Source organism: Cyclopterus lumpus, chromosome 22 (genome assembly GCF_009769545.1).
Source record: "Cyclopterus lumpus isolate fCycLum1 chromosome 22, fCycLum1.pri, whole genome shotgun sequence".
In the NCBI taxonomy this organism is placed as follows: Eukaryota; Metazoa; Chordata; class Actinopteri; order Perciformes; family Cyclopteridae; genus Cyclopterus; species Cyclopterus lumpus.
The window spans coordinates 9,408,877-9,433,496 of NC_046987.1; the positions used below are offsets into that span (position 1 = coordinate 9,408,877).

The following is a 24,620-nucleotide window of genomic DNA, read 5'->3' on the forward strand; positions in this document are numbered from 1 at the left end:
TGAACATTTACATTCATTGTTTTTGATAAAACTGTCTCAAGGCTCCTTCACTTAAAGCAATAAACCTCTCGTTCCTGTGAATTACAACTACTCCAGAACAGCTACTAGTGGATTTTACTCTGATGGCCTGAAATCACTGTAAAATACAAATGCTCATAGCTTTCTGCTTAAGGGTGGTTGAATAGAGTCATCCTGACACCCCTCGTGGTGACAAAAGAGAGTATTATTCTGTTTGAGACGAGCTGTGATGTTAGCCACTTGTTAGAGTTTAAAAGTTCAGCAGTCAGACAGATGGAGGTTGAACAGGGTGGTGCTGTGAAAAACCTCTGCAGGCCGAGTAACCCATGTGTGTGCGTGAGCCTGCAAATCTGCGCATGTGCCAACATGTGCATGTCCTTTGCAGAGGCACGTGCGACTCAGTTCACTTGCGTCTTCCAGCAGCAGACTCTTATCTCCTGTGCGCATCCGCAGGGGTCTGTGACGAGAGGGTAACGTCTGCGGTTGCTGCTGCCTTTCATCGCAGAGCAGTCTTTTACAACACTGATCGGCTGACCTGATGTTGACCTTTAGGCTACAGACTCAATGGTGACCATCGCTTGCTTATCGTGACAGAATTTGATCACGATATAGACAGAGTCACTGTGTGTGTTTAACTCCCTGACTCTACCATAAAAACACGGCACCACATCGCAGGAACAATTAATCTGTTTGCCAAGTGCCATAGACGTGTACAAATGACCACAGGAGTCTAAAAGCAGAGGTTGTGAAGGCATTTGCGGACCTCAGCTTACATTTGGAACAAGTTAAAACTTTCCTGTAGAACACCTGCAGTCTGTTTCTGGTTATGTCATGTGTGTCAGGTCACAATGTTCCAGTTAGGTCCATGACTGCTGAGAGAATTTATCACCACAGCAGGAACACATCCTGCTGACTGAGGACTCAGATGAAAAGTGTAGTAGTTTCACTTTACTGTGCGTGTCAAAGAAATCCAGTCTGTCACAGAGGTTTGATATACAATAAACATATAATCAATACAGATTAGGTTATAAAACCGGTTGACCTAACTTCAATTCCGAAATATCCCTCTCAATAAGACTGGGTCCTAACACATTTATCTGGTTCAAGTGTTGGAATTAGGTGATGAAGTTTGTGTGAAAAGAAAGACGGATAAATTAGTGGTGTTTTTCTTGAGCCTGAGCCTCTTGTGGTGTGTCTGCAAACACTGTAAATTAAGCAAAGTGCTCTTGCAGGTTGTTGTTTTTCTCTTCTTCCATGGTCTGCCCAGGCTGTTTTGATTTTGCAGGGGGTGAGTGGCAGCATCGACCCCCTCTGACCTCCAGCCCAGCTTCTGCTGATGTCAGCGTCTTGCAGCAGTTTGGAGCATGTAGTTTTTAAACAAAGCCCCAGTCTCGGCCCCTGAGGGGGGCTCATCCACTCCGTTCCTTAAAGGGGCAGCGCACCGACTCAAGTAGTGTCTGTTTGGATCTCGTTTTCTCACAACATATGCCTCTGCTTTTCCTTTCTACATCACATGGTTGATCCTGTGCACCTAACAGTTGTGTGTCACTACTTGTAAGCGAGAATAATTTGGTCGGCTGGATGTTGTGCCTGGTCTGGATATCCTGCCATGCCCTCTTCTTGTCTGAATGAGCTCTCTGTGGAGGAGGAACAGACAGCATTTTGAAGCCTACTCATAACTTGTCCTCCTATCACCACTGTCGGTCTTGTCTCGCATCTTAGACTCACATCGCATTGATCTGATTTATTGCCCTTTTTTTTAACGCTAAAGAGCTAGAGTTTATTAATTATTTTTCTTCTATTTTCTTATTTCTTGCCTATCTTGGCCACTCTCGAAAACGAGATCTTGATTCTCAGTGAGGAAGTTAAGAGATTTAACAATGCCTTTTCTGTAATTACCTCCATAATGTGAAACAGACAGCGGCCTGCAGGAAAGGGCTCATAACCATGTCGTGGCTGTGTTGCAACAGTTTCACATCTCAATAGTGAATGCAAAACAAATAATCAAGTTAGTCTTTTTGTGTGCCTCAACATTTGTGGTTGTTTGCATGCTGCACTTTGTGTTTGTGGTCAAACCCACAGTTGTATAACATAAAACAGACACACTGTCAAGGGGAATCATACCAGATATTAGTGCTTCCGATTTTGCAATAAGCCAAATGAGGGGTAGGAGACAGTCTGCACAGGAACATAACAGAATGAGCACAACGAGGAGATCAGCTTGGTTAGGTCAATGTAAACATCCCATACAAATCATGAACTACACACACTCACTCACTCACTCACTCCCTCACAGTGCTGGCATAGTCGTCTGCACCTGACCCGACTTTATTGCCCCTCTGTGTCCTCTTTAGCTGAGCGTGTTGTGTGTGGAGGTTTTGTGTGAACAGCTGGGTTGAGGACTCCAGGCTCCAGAGCCTGGTCATCTAATATCTCCTGGCTGGCCCTGAGGTCTCCAGTCCTGAGGAAACACCATCTATAAAGAACGTCTTATCTGGACGGGGCCCCTTTATATCGTGCTGCTAATAAAACACCACAGAGACTCTTTGACTGTATTCTAAATCCCTGCCATATCTTAGATAGCAACTCAAAAGAGTGAATTATCGAGGGTTTCGCCATCTTAATCGTTCTGTCATTTGTTTGGTTCAGCCTGACTCTCATTCCTCCAAATGAAGTTACACCTGATGAATCAGTTGTTAAACAGACATCTGTCCTTCTCGATTACCCTGGCAACAAATCAAAGAGTAAATTCTAAACTTGATAGCGTCAGAGTTATTTCAGATTTTCAAATGCAGAATGAAGCAGTTGATAATAACCTACTTCATGCCATTTCAAATCCAATAAGTTACGGAGCCACCATTTAAGTAGAGTTTTACTATAACACAGATCTCTGCGAACCACCACGGGGTCCGGCTTTCCTACAAACTGTGTATCTACAAACCAGGGGGTTTGCGTATCACACGTTAATCCTCTACGCTCATAGATGTTGTGTGTGCTGTGATCAGATACACCAGTGTCCTCTTCCTCACTCGTCATTGAGTTCCCTTCAAATGTGTCGTTTTGAAAGAAACTCTGAGACTTGTTATGATTAAAAATACACTTGCTGTTACCATCAGTAACCACAGGGGTCGCTAAATCCACCAGGGCTAATATCTTAAAGGTTATAACTTTAAAACGGCTATAATCAAATTATTTTTATTTTTTTAAATGGCGCCAATGACCGTGTATTATGTAAGAAAAACTCACCTGTATTGACGAACCTGCATATATTTATTACCCAACTCTGTTTTGTCGGGTTGTTTTGGCTTGTTTCAACCATTGTTTCAGCAAGTCCGCAAGTATACACTACCTGCCCAGCACCAACTGAACTAAGACAACGCTGTCAACTAGCTGGTGAATAAAGTGGCGTATTAAGCAACTTCAGAGCCACATATATTCCACAGGAGTTGATGAAGACAAAAAACAGAGCTAAAAAGAGAGTAAACATTGGACTTATGTATACGAAGCCGCCAGATTCCAAATGAATGCTAAATGTTGCTTCATATCTGTTTAAACATTTTGTTAACACCATCGCCATGCCATAATAAACAGTGATAATATCTCACTGTTGTGTTTCCAACTGATTGTTTCCAACGCCTCCAAGTGTCCAAACACTCAGTTACTACAGGTTAAAATCCAGATATCTGGGCCCATTGCAGCCTCTGTTTAGTTGACCACTGGGGGTTGGGGCAGACGTGCCTTCCACAGCAGTAGTTATGGAGTGAGGGGAGTAACAGTTGACCTTGTGGTCTCAGACTTGTTTTTCTAGCCTCTAGGCCACTGCTGCCTCATATACAGTACATAACTCTTCCTCTGTCTAGTCTGCCTTTCTTCCTCCTGGCATCTCGCCAGTGGTTTAAGCCATCTGGATGGTCACAGGAGATGACTCGGTCATCCAGACGAATCTCAGTGGAGACTGGCCGAATGTTTGAGATCCTAATGAGCTGCTTATAAAAGAGGCACTTCCAGTCTTTCCATCCGACATTTCTGCAACCATCAATACCACCAGACAATATTAAGGGCAATATGCTCTTTCCTTGCCATGCTTTGCCCCCCGCAGCACTACCAAAGAAGTAGAAGCAAAAGTAGAGGAGGAAGATGAGGGTAGTTTGGTGGGTACAGGTCACTGCTCTTGGCAAAAAGTAGAGGAATCTGATCCAAGATTACAAACATGCCCATGACAATAACACAGATCCATTGTGTCATTTTAAGTGCAGCGTAATTGAAAACCTGGACTTACTTAACTCACATGAACATCTATTGTCCTCATGATAACTTGTGTATTCTGTGCATTTGAATGCTGTATTGAGGCATCAAGGCTTATTGTCTCTAGTCTTAATCCGGCTGCTGTGATGTTTTAATGGCTCAACAAACTGGGCTTAAACAGCCTGTCACTGTTTGAGCACAATTAACATAATAAGCATCTAATATTGAGAGTCATTACAAGGAGGACTATTAAATGGAAGAGGTGGTGACCGCAATATGACTCAGCACACATACAGTAGGCCTATATGGATGCACAACCACACTCACACATGCACAGCAGTAATTACATCTCCCAATCCAGAACAGTGAGCAGCTAAATTCATGTCCTGACTTGTACCCTGACCTCAGCAGAGAAATAAGCAGCCCTGAGGCATGCATCCACACTGTAATAACTCTGACACACTGCTTTGGCTACAATCTTCTGCTCCAGGCAATGTGAATAAAAAAAAAATTCAAATGAAATCCCGTAATTTACAACAGTGTACCTTTAATAAAGTTGCACACTCAACTCTTGCACATTATGCATATGACTGACATACGCTGCATTTAAAATGAGTTTGTTTTTTGGACTTGTGTTGCCCTCTCCTCCAGCTCCAGCACAACGTGCAACATAAAAGCTAGCCACTTCAGAGAGCTTGTTGAGCTTTCAACTTCAACATGCGCCTCCTGAGACCTCCACTCACTGTCAGAGCGCTCAGAACAAAGCACACCATCCACAAGGCAGCCGCTGGAAACATTAGGCAGCAGTATGTGTGTGTGTGTGTGTGTGTGTGTCTGTCTGTCTCTGTGTGTGTGTGTGTGTGTGTGTGTGTCTGTTTGTGTGTGTGTGTGTGTCTGTTTGTGTATGTGTGTAAAACAGTGGGGATGGCATTAATGCATGGAGATACTATTTCATAAGGTTGCTGTTTACCCTTGTTTAATTTCTAACTTGACTGACATTGATTTGGGTTGCTGTGTGAGTGTTCAAACGTTGTTACACACAGTGTGTCAGTCAGAAAACAGTATTAAACAAGATGCGTATCCATTTGGCATGGACTGGATGCTTGTGGTTTTGCAATGATGCATATTATCATAAATTAGAATAAACCCAAAAAAGATGTGCAACCCTTAATCAAACATCATAAACGAGTTTCCTGAGAAGAAACGGTGTAGGTCATGTGTGTACAATGCACAAACCCGAAATGCCCTTTTGTTTCTTTCCATGTCATACGGACTCTAAATTATACAGTGAAACTCTGGACAGTTGACTAAATAACTAAATTGCAATTCATGCTTGTTCAATCTAATTTGTCTCTTCTTTTATGTTGTCCTTGGCTTTGACGCAAACACGTCTTCAAAGGAAATAGTTGACCCATGTCCTGCCTCCCGCCTCCCTCCACCCAACATACACACACACACAAGCACACACACACACACACACACACACACACACACACACACACACACACACACACACTCCGTACCCCTAGCCAACACACTTTGGTTTCTAACTCTCCTTGAAGATGGACACATCAAAGACATCCGTTGAAATGAGTGACCTGGTTTGACCACCATGACTGGAACCTAGTTCCTATAAACAAGCACAACTCCAATGACTCTGCAGGTCACCTGTCTCACCACAGCCTTCAGGGGGAAGAGGGGGTGAGGAGGGTGAGGCCAGGGGGGAGGGGGTATTTTTTCCCTCCTCTCACACACCTGCAGGGATGCAATTTCCTTCACACTCCTCAGGTTCCTGTACTCCTGTCTCTTTGAGACATGTAGCCTTCTTCTCCCCTCCCCCCCCATCTCGCTTCATCCTTCTCTCTTCGCCTCATCTGGCCGCCATTAGCAGTGCCACTGACACACATGGCTCTGGTAGGCGAGGAGCAGTGTGGAGACATGCTAAGTGTGCCAGTGGAAAATTCTACCCTCAACCTAAAACAGCCCACATAGCCAGGCCACAACAATACTGCCACCTGGCTCAGCTGGGCGTCTGCACCAGGGGCTTTGGTCCCAGGGGAATAATAAGGAAAGTTGAGGAGGTAAAGAGAGAGATACAAGACTTTCCTCAAACATAAAGTGCAATGAGTGGTGGAGTGAGCTGACAGGAGGTCGGTCCTGACCTGTCACTCAGGTTGATGGATTAATCTGATGACAACAAGCCCAGCTGCTCCTACAGCTCAAGTCTTCTCAAAGAGCCTCCGCTCAGAGCAAATTGGCCGCCCGCTCCAGTCAGAGCTGCCTGACTCAGATCTATGGGCTTAGCTGTTACCTGAGGCGATCCAGACCAAGAGGCCACCTCCCTCCCCAAATTATAGCCTTGCTTGGTTCGTAGTGCCTGAGGCTAAGTGTGTGTGTGTAAATGCGGTGGCTAACTCATTGCTTTACACATAAACACAAGTAGAGGCACCAACATACCCAGAAAAACACGGAAAAAGAGACAGGGGCCGTATCTAGTCCACTTATCTTTGTACAGGGTGTTCCAGATGAGCAGCTCCAGTGGCCTTGGATGTCCTCCCCTCCAGACAAAACTGTATGCTGTAATTATCCTGTAATATGGCTGCTGGCAGTGAATGCTCTGTGCTCAACTACTTTATATTCCTTGAGGAAGAAGCCTTCGGCATTCCCACAGTCTGCACACACACTCCTGCTTACTGTACAACTACAACAATGTGATGTGTATGAAGTGCAGTATATATATAACCCATATAGTATAACTGCACACAGGCTTTCTCCGCATGCAGGACAACATCTGACCATGGCGTTTGCTCTCATACATGTGTTTTTTCTAAAGCTGTTAGAAGATGTCTAAGTGACAGCATGTCATTCATCAGATATTATCTACACGTGTTGATTTTAATTGGGAGTAAAATCTCAAATGTTCTACAACATAAATAAATATAGGAGAAAATAAATGTGTAACCATCTTTGTGGTTCTTGAAACTTGACTTTAATTGTACTCTTTAGTGAATACATACAGGCAGGTCAATGGACAGCTAAGCTTTTGACATGTTTCTTTCCTGCTGGTAAGAGGCTGTCATTAGGCTGTCACACTTATCATATACTAACATAAAGTCTTGTCAGCATCAACAAGCTAAGGAACACCTTTCTGTGTTTCAGTTGAGATAAAGTCAATGTAGGCCACATTTATCTAAAGTAAATAAAAAAACGGAATACCATTTGACTAGTGTGCATGTGAAAGAGATTAATTACAGTCTTTCAAACCACAAACAAAGGTTTCCACTGTCGCCAAACTGAGTTTTGCGATGTGTAAACCTACAGCAATAATGATTTTCTTTTTTTACTTTTATTCTTGCATACACTTAATTTAAGCAAACTACCTTACAGGTCATTTGATACACTTTTATTTCAACAGAGACACAAATTTGCAGCAACGTGAAATTCAACAGTGGCTGTCATGTGAATTATGGAGATTACAGATCACAGATCATCACACTTCAGCACATAATAGAGCCATCTGTTAAATAGACCAACTTCAGCAACACATTGCACTGCCTGTGGAGCACATGATGATGACTTCAAAGCTGCTCTCACAGAAGGCTCTTATCTGGTCCAGGAGTTCTCATGTCACTGTAATAAAAGCCATGATGTTGATTTAAGCACGGATGCCACCACCGATGTGCGGTATCGCCTTTCTGCAAAACAATTTCTTGCTCACACAATTGAAGGTGTAATGTTCAGTAATCAGTATGTACATTGTTGGGTTTTCCTTAAGCTCAAACCACAGTGAAAGTCTGCTGTTGAATTGTTATACTTTGACAACTGTCACAATGCCCGAACTAATCCAATGCAAACTTGATGTCTTGTCACGGTATTGAGATTTAATTGAAAGTGTTGACAGTACATAACTAATAAGACCTCATAACTAAGGGCTAAACCATTTCATTGGTCTAAAATTCGCATTTTCAACATCAAGTGTACATGGAAAATAACTGAGACGTGCAAATCCATCCAACTTTTAGCTTACAAATCCACAGTTAAACAGTTGAATTTTGCATATTTAGTTTTAAGGGGGAATAGCTTGTAAACAATAGCATATGTTGCGTGCACAATGCTATACTTCAATTGGCTAGCTATAGCTACATGGTAAATAGCCTTGTAATAGTCTTGCAAGGTGCCACCTGCTCATCCTTTTCTAATCTAAGCATTCACACAACGACGGCACAGCTTTCATGAGCAATTCAGTATCTTGCCCAAGGACACTTTGATACGCGGACTGGAAGAGCCAGGGATCAAACCACCGTTCTTCTGATTGGTGGACTGAGCCGCCCATACAGCTGTCAACAAGTACACTACTCAAACAGTATCCATTGCTTGCTCCTAGCAACACACCTCTGTTTTAAAACTCTCGTCCATAACATGAAGACATCAGTTCTATTACTGAAAAGATCCAATGGGATTTCAATAAAAATATAAATATGAATTTTCAAAAAACATGACCTAAATAAATGAGAAAGGAAGTGAAGTGAAGTATAAGTGAAAGACATCTTGACTTGAAAGAAGAAACCAAAACTGAAAACTTTTATTGTCAATAACTCTTTCACTTTCAAAACATGTTTCACTTTCAAAACTTTTATTTTCTTTCAAACTATCACTGTAGGTGCTAAAATAAGCACCAAATCCTGTGATTTATCTGTACTGTGTATGCGAGGAAGAGAAAAAGAGGAGAAGAGGCTGGATGAGAGAAATGGGAACAGAAAGAGACGGAAGAGAGTGTGTGTAAAGTCAGTGTTAGAGGTCTGGGGTGTCTTTGATGTCGGCCGAGACGTGCCCACATGTCCAGCCCCTCTCTGCCAGGAAATTACAACTCCGTCCCCCTGGAGCCCCGCTGACTGCTGGGAGAAACACTCTCTGTTTGATGTTCTAAAGAGGGATCTCCAATGCAATTTAGCCTTTCATCTCTTCCCTTCTCCTTTGTCTGTGATTCATCTGGACTCGGGCAAAGTTACCAACATTTTCACAAGTCACAAGTAATATTGTACTGCTTCGTAAAATAGCAGCTCGCCAGACAAAGAGAGAAATGCAACAATGAGCAGGAGGATGTGGAGGATGCACAACCTCTGTCCCTGTAATCATTGAAACATCAATGATGCAATTATTCAATTTTCAATAAGTCATGTTACCACTGAGGGTCAACAGTGTGATCTCATCTCAATTATTATTATGTCGCTGATCTGGTGCTTTTGATCTTGTCACATTTTCCAAATTTGCATTTTTTGAGTACTGTTATAATCAATATTGTTATGTTAACAATGTATCAAATTATTATTTACAAAGTTATCGGGGTGGCTCGTAGTGATCAACTCACATTTAATCATCACCTGATTCTGCAAATCCAACTCTCTACAGAGCAATTTAGTGTCTTTCAGGTCATTGTTTTGGTATGACCGACTTTTTTTTGGTTCAGGGTCGCTGCTCTCATCAGCATGGTTTCCAGACACAGCAGGCAGCCATTTAAGCGAAAAAGCTTATTTAAACCCAATGCACATTCCCAGCACCAAATGTCTGACAGACATATGTAGTAACTAGCTGGTGGAGCGTTTAGCTGCTAAAGTGCCAGATCTTTCCCTCATGAGTTGGTAGAGGTCAGACCAGAGCTAAAATGAGATTGATAATTGGACTTATATCTGTCATGGTGTCAGACACGGAACTCCAAATGAATGCTAATGTTTCTCTATTTCTGCCGAATGTGTAAATAGCCAACTGTTTGCCATGTCAAACCTATAAGCTGATAATATGTCAATATTGTGTTTACAGTTTATTGTGCTGCTCCAAGCAACCACAAAAAAAGAAAAGAAATACAGAAAATACTCAGGACCCAAAAAGTAAATTCCAACATCGACAACTCCATGACAACTGGTTACGCTCTACTGATAAACTGAACATGGCGGTGAAATAGTTTTTTCAAGTTTCCAAGACTGAGAACGAACTTTTCACCTTAATTATGTTTCTATTATTTCTGAAAGAGTCACTGAAATCCTATACTGTAGCTTTACTGCTGGATTAGTCTTTAACACAGTATCTTGTGGCTGTAACTGTTATGCTTTCAATATTATTTACTGACTATGTTGACCTTGAGGTAGCCAATAAGTTAAAAGTGCAACACTCCCCTTCCCTTCCATTAATTTGACAAGCGCAGCTCTTTCCCCCTAGAGCCTCTGTTTGGACCATAACTCAGCAGATCTGCCAGTGTACAAACTCATGATCCAACATCTGTCTTTTTGCTATTGTGGAACGAGCTTGGCACCCTTTTACTTTAGATAGGGTTCAGTTTCAGATTTGATACCCAACGAAAAAAAGAAACTTGCTTCTCAGGATTCATAAGCCATTGCTGATGGGTTCATACAGGCACAAACAGCTGTTTTGGGTTGCCCTCCATTTGCTCTGAGTTGTAATAACCCTGTTGATTTATGATACAGTAACAGACTTATTGGAATGAACGAGGAGGGAAAACATAGTATGAACTGCAGACGCAGCTGGGGGTGTTTGCGTTCACACTGAGTAGGATTAATGTTCAACAGGCTGTTGTTTGGCCAAAGTGGAGATTGCTTTTCAAATGTGTCACTGCTCCACCTCCACATCCCTGCCAACCAAATGGAGTTCACTCCACTCATGAGGTTGTGTGGGAGAGCCAGGTGATAACGCTTCTTTTCTAATTTGGTTTCTTCATCTACTGATGTGACTGGGGGACATCCTTTTTCACCAGTGAGGCAAAAATAAATATGACCGCCGAAGATCATTTGATAGTTTTTGAGAAAAGGAGCGCTTTCATGACACAGACACAACGTCACCACCACTGTTGACAATGTTTTATTCTGAGAGGCAGGTTTTTCTTTTACCACTGGACCTCAGCCTGGACTCCCAAGAGTTGAGAGAATAACAGCCCGGCTCAGGTTGACCCTGTTGAGCATTAGACCCATCCCCTTTGACTCTGGTTAAATAGCCTCTTTGAAACTTTACAACCCATACAGCAGAATGTATCACTCTAATGGCAGTGATGGATAATTGCTTTCTTAAAAGTGTGACAGCCACGATGACTTCGAAGGCACTCAACAGTGCAAAACATGGGTAACCTGCTTGCGTGCACAGTCACAACAAACAATGTAATACCAGGTCAGAGAGAGTACTGATGAATGATGATCAGACTGACAATATTTGACAGCATGCAAGTATATCATCATTACCTAAGCCAAATAACACCAGTCCATCTATAAGTGAGTTGTACTTCTCCTAATTGTATACGACTGGACTGCGCAGTCAGGGGATTTGTTTTGAGTTAGCCTCAACCTGAAACATATGGAGCACTATAATTTTTTGGCAGGCTTATGTGGCAAGTGCCTGACCCCTTCCTGTGGTTCTTTTGTTCTGAAAGGGGCCAGGAGGTATCAGGGGATTGCTTATCACTCTGACACAGGATGCCAGCAGGGGTCATGGTGCAAGAGGGGAAGTGACAGTGTGGCACTTGCTTGTTTTCATGAGGAATGAGGCGATATTGTGACACACGGCTGAGCACCTCAACAAAAACAGGAACAGTAATGACATCCCTGAAGATTGTCAACTGCAATGGATGGTATTATTTTCTGCTTCACATACTTGGTGATGGCACTGAGTTTAGCTGCGTTTTATTCCGTGCTCCACGTTGCATTCAGTGAGTCTTCACCTTGGGTTCACTTTCCATTATGTAACTTCACATGTGCATTAGAACACCTCCAGACAAATGAGGCAGATCTTGTGTCATGTGCTGGTGTTGGGTGTATATGCCTGGTGAGGGGATGTGGTTCTCAGGTCTGGTTAAGACAGGAGGGTGATAATCTCACTGTGTCACAGGTGCATTTCCCTCGAGTATCTGTGGTTTTACACGGCGAGTCACACAGCTGTGCGTGTTTGCGTTCACTCTGTAACAAAGAGACGACAGCTGCTGGAGTTTCAGTAAGAGGAGTGCGACGATAGTGACCAAATGATTTTGTGGGGAAACATGTGACATGGCCTTGAGTTTCTCTAATGTTTTTCATTAGCACTCGTTATTTACTGCAAATGGCTGTAATAAAACAGCAGATTTACAATGCCTGGAAATTGTCTTTATTAGCTAATGAGAAATTGCACTTGTGTGGGTGAGTGTTGGAAGACGTGCTGTGACATAATGCATTGGTGTTCACACTGCCTGGCTGGTAAATAGTATATTCAGCTCATACCAGCAGCAACAAGATGAAGGATCCTCATGAACACAACGCTAAATTCGTTGTTATCCTTGCTGTAGTTTTGCGCAGTTAAAGATTTACTTGCAGTAAATTAAAAAGGTTAAAGTCGTAAAATGTCCAGCCAGATAGAAAGCTGTCCAAGAACAAAAGTCACATCATGTGTAAGAAAAAGAAAAGGGGAAAAAAGACCATTAGCTCATAAATCATAGTTTAACATGTTTGTCTTGTGGCTGGTCTCCACAGAAAGGAGTTAAAGCTGGTCAAACGTCTCCACCCCCATGACCTCTTAACCTCTGATCCCTGGGCCCCCTTCAGACCTCAGACTTGGAGGTCAGGGTTTGACCTCACCCACTTTAGCTCAGCGGGCTAATGGCCTGCCACTGTCACTGCCTGCCACAGTCTGACAGCTCTATGAGCCCTCATCACACTGGGCAAACTAGAGAGCCGGGCCAAGGGGAGGCCAAAGGGGCATCGTCTCTGTGCTTCAGATCTCTAAGCATTTGTGTGACACAACACTGATTTCTGTTATGCTAGAAGCACACATGAACACAGAAGCAATAGTGACAGACATGAACACAGAGGGAGTGTGTGTTTTATAGTCAGTGGAAGCATGTGGAAGCATGTAACCCACAGAATATTAAAACAAGGGCGACTCTGGTGGTCACACGAATGGCAATGCAAAAGGAGAATTGTGTGTGTCTGTGTTAAGAGGTCCTGTGATGCCCAACAATGGTTTCTCTTCATCTGGTCATGTGGTGTGTGTGTGTGTGTGTGTGTGTGTGTGTGTGTGTGCGCGCACGCGTGTGTGTATGTGTGTGTGTGCGCGTATGTGTGTGTGTGTGTGTGTGTGTGCACGTGGGATTTTGTATACAACTGTTTGAAAGTGTGTGTGTCTTGCGGTGCAGCTTGGTCACATGAAAATAGTGCTAATGAGGGACTGTTCACAGCTGGCACCAGACCTCAGCTGCACGCACGCATGTGTACGCACACACATACTTACACGCACACACACACATACACACACAGACACAAACCACACTGCCAGAGATTAAAACGTCTGGCAAAGAACAACAACCCGATTTTCTCCAGGTCTCACCAAGAAGAGTCATCCTGTCATCATGTGACAGAGGTCACACGTTTTGCAAGGTTTAGTGTTTCAACACATTAAGGCGTATGAACAATTGTACAGCTAATAACAGTTCATGATACAGTTGATTTACAGTAAGCTACTATTTACCTGCCCAGCAATAACAACGTAAGCCAACTAGCTTGTGAATCAAGTCCTAAATTAGCAAGCTATATAAAGACCAAAGAGGAGCAAAAAGGATCGGAATTTTAGATGCGGTCGAAACAGGAGATCAAATACTCCAAATCAGGTGAATTGTTTACGAACATGTTAGTCAAAGCAACTTAATAAAGTAGACTCGACGGACCGCTACAATCTGAAAGGCAAATGTCATCTCCCACAGTAGAGCCAGCTCATAGCAGGATAATCATTGGTACAATTGTCACATTTCTGTAGGAATTGACTATTCTTTGCACACTTCCTTCCTGGTCGTGCATTCTTAACTTGTTTCTCTTCCCCCTAGTGGCCAGAATATATAATGCTAGAATTAACACTCAATATAAATAATAATAACAAGAAAGGTGCACTCAGTATAGCGCAGATCACACACATCGTTCAAACTCAAAAACAAGCAGCGATGTGTGCAGGCAATTGGCTAAAAGTCCACGTTTAAAACATTTCATACATTATTGTATTTCATCACTGCTTCCTTACAATTTATATTACTTTCAGGTGTTATAAAATCAAAATAAGGTACATTTTGTTTTGTATGGTGCAATTTTATTTGTTTGATCATTCTAGTGGAGGTGGCTGAAGCCTGGAATAGGAAATATATGAACAGTCTAAAGAAGTTCATATTGGGTGCATACACACATGGACACATGGACACATGGACACGAGAGTATTTACTCATATTCACATGTGCACATGTATGCTTACAATTGAGGGCCTATTGTACCAGTCAGTAACCACTGTCCCATTAGGAAGCGTTTGGCCATAGGGGGTTATTTTAAAAAGCTTAATCCCTTGTCCCTGCGGGGGGCTTTTGCTGGCCACTGTCCAGCATCCAGGTGATATATTATAGGAGGGCAGTGAATGCTAATGGCTGTGCGTGTGTGTGTGTGTGTGTGTGTGAGTGTGTGTGTGTGTGTGTGTGTGAGTGTGTGTGTGTGTGTGTGTCTCACACAGAGTTTCTTGTTGGAAACTGGCCAACTGACTTTGTATTTGGCAGCGCCTGTTGAGTCTTTGTGTGAAAACTTTCTTCAGCCAGAGAACCAAACACACTGTGTAATTATTGTTCTACAACGAGCAGTTATTGCAGCCAGATGAAGATGGATCTTCATGTTTCAATCATTTCAGAAAACAACGTTTTTTTTCCTAATTAGAGAGTTAGATTAAAGCAGCCGGCATGACTCAAGAGCAGCCATCTCATCCTGGCTTCTTTTGATGGAGCCAATCCGCTACTTTAATTACTGGTCTTCATTCATTCATGTTTCACTCCAATTGCTCCATGGTCACATGATGGGGATTATCTGCTACTCGTGGTCATGGTTGCTTGTTTGAAGATCACACAGCATCTGAAGCACTGATCACACAAACATACCATCTAACAAAACACTTTCGCTCGTCAGCTTCATCTCATCAACGCGTTACACTGCCTGATGCAACACTAAATCTTTGAGGGAAAAAAGGCTATCAAAGATCAGATTCTTTTATCTTATCTTTCTGCAATTTATCAAAGAGCATAATCCTGGTAAATGAGTGTAACGAGAATAGAGATAAAACTGTATAAAAGAGAGAACTGAGCGTATTTTAGGAATAATTCAGTTACTGACTCCTCTGAACTTTGGATTGCTTCTCTGGATCCATAAGTTTATCTGCTGTAACTCTGCTGCACTGTATGCAACATCAGATCATGCAGGGAAACAGATGCAGTCAGTCCGTATAGAACACTGTAGTCATTAAAAACCAAAGCGAATGATTGCTCCATGGCAGTATTTCTGCTAATGAAAACCATACACAATTCCTCTGGCCAAGAGGAAGATGTGCAGTGGAAACAGTAGATGAGCCCTGAGCCATGAGTGATACATTACTAGCTAACCTTGAGGGACTGCTTGGCCGACGATGGGATCAGAATAGTGCAATCAATGCCATATGCTGCAAGGAGCGAATGCATGCAGAGCGGGAATCCATCACATCTCTGTGACAAGACGGTCTTAAAGTTATGTTTCTGTTAAGAAATGTCTTGATATGAGGTTACAGCGTGTGAATACACACGTGCGCTGAAACAGAAAATACAGAACAAATGAATCAAAAAAAGAGTGAGTGAGGAAAGGGGGCTATTAAAACCATGTGTTTGGGGCAGTGCCATGCAGCCCGTGGGTGCCAGGAAGGAGAGATGGCAGGGCATTTGTCCAGTTTGTTATAATCAGGGACAGGAGTGACAAAGAATTAAGGCTCGCGGCGCAGAGATGCATGGGGGGAAGGAGGACGGCGTGGCAATCTGTGGTCATGTGGATGTGGAAATAAAGTTTTACATCCCCAGCTGTTTTATTGCACCATTTATTAGAGCGCAGGTGCAAGACCATTCAAATCTCCCTTTACTTGTAAAATCACATCAGAACAACTTGCACAGACTGTGCGACGACACATAAGGAGCTGCAGCAGGGCAGTAGCAAGTGAAGATGAGAAGCAGGGAGGAGCGGAGGAGTAATGGGTTAGAGGTCAGTGCTGCGAGAGTTGAATCACCCCAAGTTCACAAACTTATCGGTTATTCTGCGAAAAGTTTGACTCTTTGTCCGACCTCTTAGCTGCACACACAGAGATTTGTGTAATTAAATACGCTCCCTCAATTTCATACACAAATGCATGTGTAGTTACTCACATACACAAACCAGCGAGGCACTGAGCGAGAGGCACTCCCTCTCACGCAAAGAGCCGAGATTGTGTCCTGCCAAAATGGAGGGGGAGTGAAAAAGTTTAGATGGGGGAGGGGCCCACAGGTGCTGAGATTTAAGCCTGGGGGAGGAGTGGAAGGAGGGAAAGAAATGAGGAGAGGCAAGTGGATGCATTGGGAAAGAGGAGAGGAGAGGAGAGGAGAGGGAGGGAGGGACTCAGCAGCTCCCCTCCAAACTTTCTCCCCATGTCTGTTATTCTGCTGTGGGGATGGGCACACACATGTGACTCCATAACAGCAAATGTCCTCAGACAGGACAAGGAGGCCAAAAAAAGGCTAAAAGGGAATGACGTGACATCAAAATGTGTCAACTAAAGGAACTCAAGCGCTTTCTAAAGATATCCGAGTCATGACATATGTTTCCACCGCTGCATGATGAATACTTTCCGTCAGAGAGAAGCTGGAATAACACAAAAAAGCGGGCATTTGAAACTATTTGTGAAGATTCTTTTGAATATAATTATTTACTTTCTAGAAATAGTTTTCTCCCGCTTCTCTCTCCTCCATTAGAATACGCACACATTAAATTAGCTGCTGAGGAAAAACACACGCTGGTAAATTGTATTTGCTCAGCAGAATTTAATATGAGCGAGCTGGAGGTGCTTTTCTTCTGAGGCCAATTCCCTGGAGACACATCCATCTCTGGGAGATGGTTGGGAGGACAAAGGAGGACTGCCCCCAAGGCTTAGCCCAGGCATGCTTAAACACACACACACACACACACACACACGCACACAGACACACACACAGAGCATGATCACGCACGTAGTTATCAACAGTTGCAAGCACACACATAGCCGTGCACACAGATGCACTTATTCACACAAGTGCAGTGCTCAAACAGAGACCGCCTTGTCTGACAACGACTACAGACTTGCTCAAACAGAGGAGGGAGAAGGGTGAAGGGGATTGGACGGAAAAAAGAGTTGAAAGGGACACGTAGAGGTAGTAGAGTCGTATACTATGGATTAAATGGATGGAGTGAAGGAGAAGGCCTTTAATAGAAAGCGACATGCTGGCTGGAGGGACTTGAAGGATACGGGAGGAAACGGAGAAATAGAAAAGTGAGGGGAGTTTGTAGTGAGCAGTAATGCCCCGTGACAGCCGTGTCAGGCTGAGGAAACAGCATGAAGACATGTTTACATGAAGAGTTTTGGCAGCTTTGCCAGGCTGCTTGTGCCAGAGTTTTTTTAACCGACACTTCACCTACTTTCTTTTAGTTGCTGTCAATCATCTCAGGCATCTGTATGACATCTGTATGGTGGAATACCAGGTTACAGTGGTACATATTCTCTAAAATTAATACAAAACTGATCAAATCTGACCAGATCTAAAATAAAACTCCAAATGGACACTCAAATGTACCCCACAAACTTACCTCAACATATCAAAACCAACTGCAACCTATTATACAACTGTAATTTGTAGTTAAGGGAATTGGGTAATTGTGTTTTGGTTAGTTGGTATAAAAAGTTGCGTAATCACTCTTGTGCGAAACCCCTGGAGGATGCAGGCCCTGGAACAGCCCCTAGCCTCGCTTAGTTCATTTCCTGTTCCTGACGAAGGCAATGAGGAATAATAAGCTCCACGCTACACTTACTGCTCTTGATGATGTGGTCGCACAACCTCACTAATGTGCCGATCCGGGGAGAGTTAGGGTAAGACGGAGAGCTGTTTCACTAAATCCAACCTGTTGTAATGAGAGATGTGACAGATACAGAGCGTTGCCCCCAGAGAAAACTAGGACGACTTGTCATAAAGACCACAAAATGCGATGCAACGAAAAGGAGATTGCTCATCTTCTGGTCTGAAGTGACGGCTGCAGTGAACCAGTCCTCTGGTGTGGTGGGGTAAGGAAAAGACAGCTCAGATATAAAAGGCAGCAGTCCCCTGAGGAACATAGGCAAGACAGGCTGTTCTTGAAGGAACCTTGAAAAGATCACATTACTGGCCAAGGGGGCTCCACAATGCTGCTGTCAGACAATTATGCTGGATTGTGAGGGATGGGTAGTAGATATACGCTGTTAGCCACCAAACTGTGTGTCCCATGAAGTCTCTCATTGTTGGTCAATGACAACAAGCTATAACATGTAAAAATACGTCTGGGGCTGTTAAATAAAACACACTTCAACAACCCGTGATTACACAGAAACCAATAAAATGGGGGATGTGAATGATTCATATTACAATCCTGCAGCTTGAACCAAAATGAAATGCGATTGCTACCGCAGCTTTACTCACGCCCTCCGTCCCCCACTGCACTCCCCAAATCATAAACAGATCCTCAGTTATTCCACAAAGGTGGTGCTGCCTGGGTCACATTTACCCCAGCCTGGTCGCAGATACCCGTGACCAACCTTATTACACACTTACCCAATTACCTAGTGAGACTGGGCAAGTGGGGGGTGGAAGGGGGCACACACCACACACACATATAAGCACACAGGGTTAGCAGGAGGCTACAGGGGTCGTCAAGTGCACACAGTGTGTGAGGGGATACTGACAAAGTGCACTGAGTTGCGTCCAGGCCTGGCCTCCACCCAGCTGGCTTTGGGCCACGATACAGGTGCCACACTAGATCACCACCCAGACCTCCCTGCACCCCCCATCCACCCCACCCCAAACATATCGCTCTCTAGCTTGTGTGAGCCTTCACAACAGGTGCAGTAGGTTAGGCTGCAGGCCCCAACATGCGAGGAAACAGACTGTTATTGTGGGTCCTTCCTTCCATCATCTCCTCTTTTTTTTTTTTTGTTCCTCCATCTCCTCTCCAACAGCCCTGGGGAGCAATGGAGAGATCCAACCTGAACGTGTAACCCGAGCGCAACTCTTCTGTATTGTGCAAGGATGTTGAAAAGAGGAGGGGAAAACGGTGGAGGATATGTTGCACATGCAGAGGATTGGAAAGCTTGGCGGTGGGTGAGCTTGTGTGTTGATATGTGTGTGTGCGCACTTCGGTGTATCAGGTGTATTTTGGAAGCAGTAAATAGGTAATAAGACCGTGGAACGATAGATTCCTTAGCCCTGTGGCTGGCAATGGTGCAGTCAGTGGCAGGATTAGACACACTGCTTTCACTTGCTGACAGACAGACGTCTGTCAGTGTTCATTCGATTGTGCGTACATGTGCATTGAAAAAGCTGTGTTGCCAAGTTAAAACACACACAAAAAAAGCACCGTACTGTTATTCACCGGGACCGCCTTCTCCACTGTATCTTAGCACAGGAAAACGTTGCAGCAGACTGCATTTCATTATGAGAAATCCAGATGTGCTTCTTGGCTGCTAGTGAATGTCTTCAGCTGTGTATGACACTGTTGTTGGCCTTCCTGCACCGAGTGCAGACAGAGGAACGACACCTCAGGGCAAGACTCTCTCTCTCTCCCTCTCTCCCTCTCTCCCTTTGGCTGATCTCCCTCTCCTTTGTCTCTTCTGACTCTTTCTTTAACCCTCCTCCCCTCACTCAGAGTTTTGCACCCTCTTTCCTATCCCACTTCTCATCTATTTTGCTCTCTCTCTCTCTCTCTCTCTCTCTCTCTCTCTCTCATATCACATCATCTGCTCAGAGAGACGAGGTTGGTCTGACCAGTGACAGGTAATCAGAGGGCATGTGGGAGTCGGCTCCAGAAAGTCTGCCCCTATACCTACTTTGACACTGGCGCTCCCTCTCTTTCTTTTTCATTTCCCTCTGCCCCCCTCCCCCTCCCCCTTCCTCACACACACACACACACACACACACACACACACACACACACACACACACACACACACACACGCACACACACACACACACACACACACACAGGCATCTGCAGACTGTATGGTGGACCAGTAATGTCAAATGTCAGTTAGGAAATTAGTCACCAGAGTCTTGAAGGTTGAGAGAGAGCAAGGTGTTGCTGATGTCTATTGAGCAACACACTCACAGCCTCTTCTGTTCTGTTCTGAAGTGTACAGAATAATATGGGAGTAATTAAGGTAAGGTACACTAAATTACCAAAAGCAGTCTTGTCTTCTTTTGCGATACATCAACTGTTTCTGAATCTAACTCTACTGACGATAGTTAAGATAGATGTAATAATGATTTAACCATGATCTCCTGAATAATGAGGTTCATCACAGTTGACCTTATGCACACTGTGCCTTCACAGTGCAGTTATAAACAACTGTGCCATTCTTAATTATTCTAAAAGTCTTACTTATTCTTTGCCGTTGACGCTGACCTTAAAGAAACCCTGCATTTTTGGATAGTTAGTTCATTCTGCCCTCTATTGAACAAATCATGCAATTGCAAGATTTTAAACACGTTTGACCTTTTCAAACTTTTGCTATACCTTATTATTTGTACCTCTTACCTAAAGCAATACAGTGATTGTTTTTCACATTTCACTAACAATCCTCAACAGGTTGGAGAAGGTTGGGAAATCCAATTCACAAAAAAGAGGTCTCATCTGAATTCATTCAAGTTTTAAAACATGTCCATCAATAACTTTACAAGCATTCTTAATTTCTGATGACACAGGCAGAACATGCCCTCTCAGGCAGAAAAGGGGCCCGAACCTTCTTGCTGCTAACCACTGCACCACTGAGCCACCCAAACCTAAAGTATATAATTTCTGTGTCAATTGGATGTCCCTCAGTGTTTTTAAAAGTGGATGGTCTCCTCTCTATGTGTTAATAGTGAAACAAGGGAGGCTCACTTGTTTAAAGTGTTGAACACTGTCAGAGGTTGAAGAGTGTAGGACTCACTCTAAAGTCCTGCCTAACACCGAGGGACTGAGAGAAGAAGCCAGTTCTGTTTGATCCTATTTGACTGCACACTTGAACTCAGCCAGACAGGTCAGTTGTTGTAGCTGTTGTCGAGCTGCACACTGAATCGGCTCAGACACAGCTGACAGATCACGTCTAGACAAAGAGCAGACCCCTTCCGAGTATTGTTTGTTGGTGCTTAGTGGTGAGAGAAAAACAGGAAGAGAGTGTGACTATGCCAGTAAAAACCTGGGCCCGGGAGGAATAAAGGCTTCCTGCCTTTAGATGTTTCCTCTCGCGCATGAGTCGATACAGCATGATCATCAAGTCTATGTTTTGTGTGATGAACTGAACTGGACACGATGGGACACGGTGCGTCTCTCGTAGCACTGCACTGCTTAAATTCCACCACACAGTGGCAGCACTACATAGAGAAGAAAATCAACAGTTTTCTGTTTCTCTCTGGGACTCAAAGTCCCACCTCTCAGCCCATTCAGCGAGAGTACTCAGTCAGGCTCAAAACCTGCAATGGAAGGAATAGTTTGACATTTTGGGAAATATGCTTATTTGCTCAACAAGGGTTAAATGAGAAGAATTCCCAAAGCAAATAAACATATTTCCCAACATTTTGCAATACGAAAATGGCCTTTACTCTCACTCCCATCCTTGCCATGAAGTACTTTGAATTGTCAAGTACACATAAAGTGTATGTATTCACAGAAGTATTTATGTAACATACATAACTTACACTCTCCCCCTCATTTGACCTGTATCTACTTTCCTTTGGCCCATGTGACTGCAAGCACACACTTGCCGGCTATGGCAATGATGTCAACTCGTTGCTTCACCTTCATAAAGGTCAAAGAACTAGCACATTTCTTACATTCTTGCTCCTGCCGTCTCTCCTTCCCCCAACAAAGACCGGAGTATATCTGTGTCCCAGACATAACATTAAGCAGTGATCATTTTCCCCTCACAAGGTGGTTGTTTCACCTCAGTGTTTGAGTTAGTGTCACTGTAATTATGTCAGAATTTACAGCTGAAACACAGGTTGTGACATTCCTCTGCCAGCTGGAGATCTGCCTGTAAACCTGGCACCTTTACCTGAGGAGCCTCCCCTCAAAGCGCACAGAAACCGCTAGAACCATCTATGTAAAGTCGCAGGTGTATGTTTGGACGTGCAGAGGGAACTCAGGATTCGATATGTTTAAATCAATGACGATGGAGTGAAGGCAGAGAGTTAATTATATTTTGAGAATTCACAGGAAGCCTCACCAGCTTGATTCATTTTCACTAAATAAAAATGAGATTAAAGAGTTAAAGTACTTAAATACTATTATATCAGAATACTTTCTTTTTTTTGGTCAAGATAGGAGGGTCTATAATCCAGTTGTTCTGACTTCTTACTGGGTTAAAAAAAAAAGGCGAAGAAGAGTCAGACATCTGAGAAAAGAAACAGGGAAACAATCCACAAGACCATAAGGATGAGATTAAGCTATGCTACCAATTTACTGGTTTGATATACAGTATAATATATCTATAACATATCAAAATAGATGCAAAGACAAAAATGTACTAAATGTAATAAATGAGTAAAAAGATGACATGAAATGTAGGAGTTGCTTGTAGTGACATGCCCACAGATAATTATCACCTGACTGTCTTTCAGCTCATTGTCTTGTCCTTTCTGACCACACCTTGACTTTTCTGCTTCAGTCCGTGTTGTTTTCAGACGTAGCAGTCAGCTATTTTTAAACAACAAAAATCTCTCTGATAAACTTGCTGTGTGCTACCTGCCGTAAGCACCTAGCTCGTAAACACAGTGGAGTAGTTAGCCCAGCTTCCCTTGGGAGTTGGTGGAGACCAAAACAGAGCAAAAAGGAGAGTCACTAGAAAAAAACTGCAGATTACGATTTATGCTGTGTCTGTGCTTGATGTTTGAATACGTAACTGTTTGCTCACACACTTGCAAGGTGACAGATTGTTGCACTGCCCCTAGTGGCCAAAATATTAGTTAACAAAGGTTTTTAATAATTATGGACGAAAAACCCGATTGTCTACCTTTATTCTGGATCTCTAAATTGTGACAAAATCCTGTCTGTTCATGTCAAACACATTGCGAAAAATTTAACTACCAAGTACGCTGCTTGTAAATATGAACATTTTACCAGGGAAAACGACACTTCAGTTCTATTGGAAGGTATATATATGAGAACCAAACACACTCACACATAAGCACATGGCAGTTTCAGTTCATCGACATGACAAATGTTTCCAGCGACACCCACTCAAAGTAGTTTATGACCAGGTAGAAAATTGGATTAAGCCTCGCCCTATATTCATTTACTGTAACCCCAGCCCCTTCCGAGGCTCACTAGGTCTATGGTCTCAATGATCCCACGTATGAAAGGGAAGATTACACCAGGCAGGTGTTGTGGGAATGGGACACAAGGGCTCTTTTAGGTTCCAATCCTCTGAGGAATTCATCTTCACATAGATTTTCAGATTAAAACTTCTGAGAGATCCACTTAACGTTCCGCCGGAGCACGACAGGGGTGAGCAAGTATGCCACTTATAATTGTCAAACAAGCTGGTGGCCGTTTGCTCCGCAAGGTCACATGATCCCACGGCAGAGAGGGATGGAGGGAGAGTGAGAAGCCCAGAGTTGGGCATAAACCGGAGCCAGAGGATTTGAGCCATGACGGCAAGGAAGGGTCTGGGGCTGAGTCATGAAGACTCTCGGTGCCAATCGAACCCAGAAACCTTATGTGTCATTACGGTGCTTTTAGAAAGTATTGATGTATTTGGTAAGAGAAGTAAGTCTCTTTTGTTTTCATTTTCATTTCCTTTATTATTTAAATTCTTAAATTTATTGTATTAGACTGGCTTGGACTACTTTATCCATGTTTGATTTGAGCTCCTAAGTCTTCCCAGAACACGACCACAGCCACGCTAGCAATTCTCTCAGGCTTTACTGGGGCCCCGCGGTGCTTTGAGCTAAATGCTACAGTCAGCATGCTGCCACAGTGCTAACATGTTGATGTTCAGCAATAAACCAAAGTATTAGACAAATGATGGGGCTATATAAAAAGTTAATACCAACGTGGTTACACTTCATCCTTTGCTGTAGACAAATGTCTACAGCAAATTGCATGGCAATCCTTTGAACAATTGTCAAGACATTTGACTCTAAATCACAAATATTAACCTCATGGTGGAGCTGAAGGAATAAGCATTACAATACATTGTCTATAGGAACCAAAGGTGTGTTTGCCAATCCATCTAGCAGATGTGTATTGGTTATGTTTAGATGTTTTATTGCAGGTGAGATA

General features: G+C 43.3%; 1 protein-coding gene across 1 annotated transcript in view; it reads left to right on the top strand.

The window, feature by feature from the left end:
* The first annotated feature begins 20,347 nt into the window (after nucleotides 1–20,347).
* crim1 (cysteine rich transmembrane BMP regulator 1 (chordin-like)) overlaps nucleotides 20,348–24,620 on the top strand; it is a 41,683-nt gene continuing 37,410 nt past the window's right edge. The window contains exon 1 of the mRNA XM_034562950.1: nucleotides 20,348–20,517. The gene's annotated coding sequence lies outside the window, so the exon portion shown is untranslated. The remainder of the gene's footprint in view (nucleotides 20,518–24,620) is intronic.